This window comes from Fukomys damarensis, unplaced genomic scaffold (assembly GCF_012274545.1).
Source record: "Fukomys damarensis isolate Sample0158 unplaced genomic scaffold, DMR_v1.0_HiC HiC_scaffold_37, whole genome shotgun sequence".
Classification (NCBI taxonomy): Eukaryota; Metazoa; Chordata; class Mammalia; order Rodentia; family Bathyergidae; genus Fukomys; species Fukomys damarensis.
In genome coordinates, this window is record NW_022900949.1 from 38769577 (window position 1) to 38769814 (window position 238).

The following is a 238-nucleotide window of genomic DNA, read 5'->3' on the forward strand; positions in this document are numbered from 1 at the left end:
AGATCGGTGCAACCACTATGGACATCAATATGGAGGTACCTCAAAGAGGTTGGACTGGAGGTTCCATTTGACCCAGCCATCCCTCTGTTGGGTATCTTTCCAAGAGAACTAAAAGAATCATATCACAGAGAAGTATGTGCACCCATGTTTATAGCGGCAGTTTGTAATAGCTAAATCTTGGAAACAGCCCATTTGCCCATCCGTTGGAAACTGGATAAATAAGATGTGGTTTTTCTAT

General features: G+C 42.4%; 1 protein-coding gene across 3 annotated transcripts in view; it reads right to left on the reverse strand.

Annotated features, from left to right (window-relative positions):
- The window catches only part of Uso1 (USO1 vesicle transport factor), an 83438-nt gene that overhangs the window by 60864 nt on the left and 22336 nt on the right, over positions 1-238 (reverse strand). The gene's annotated exons all lie outside the window — the stretch shown is intronic.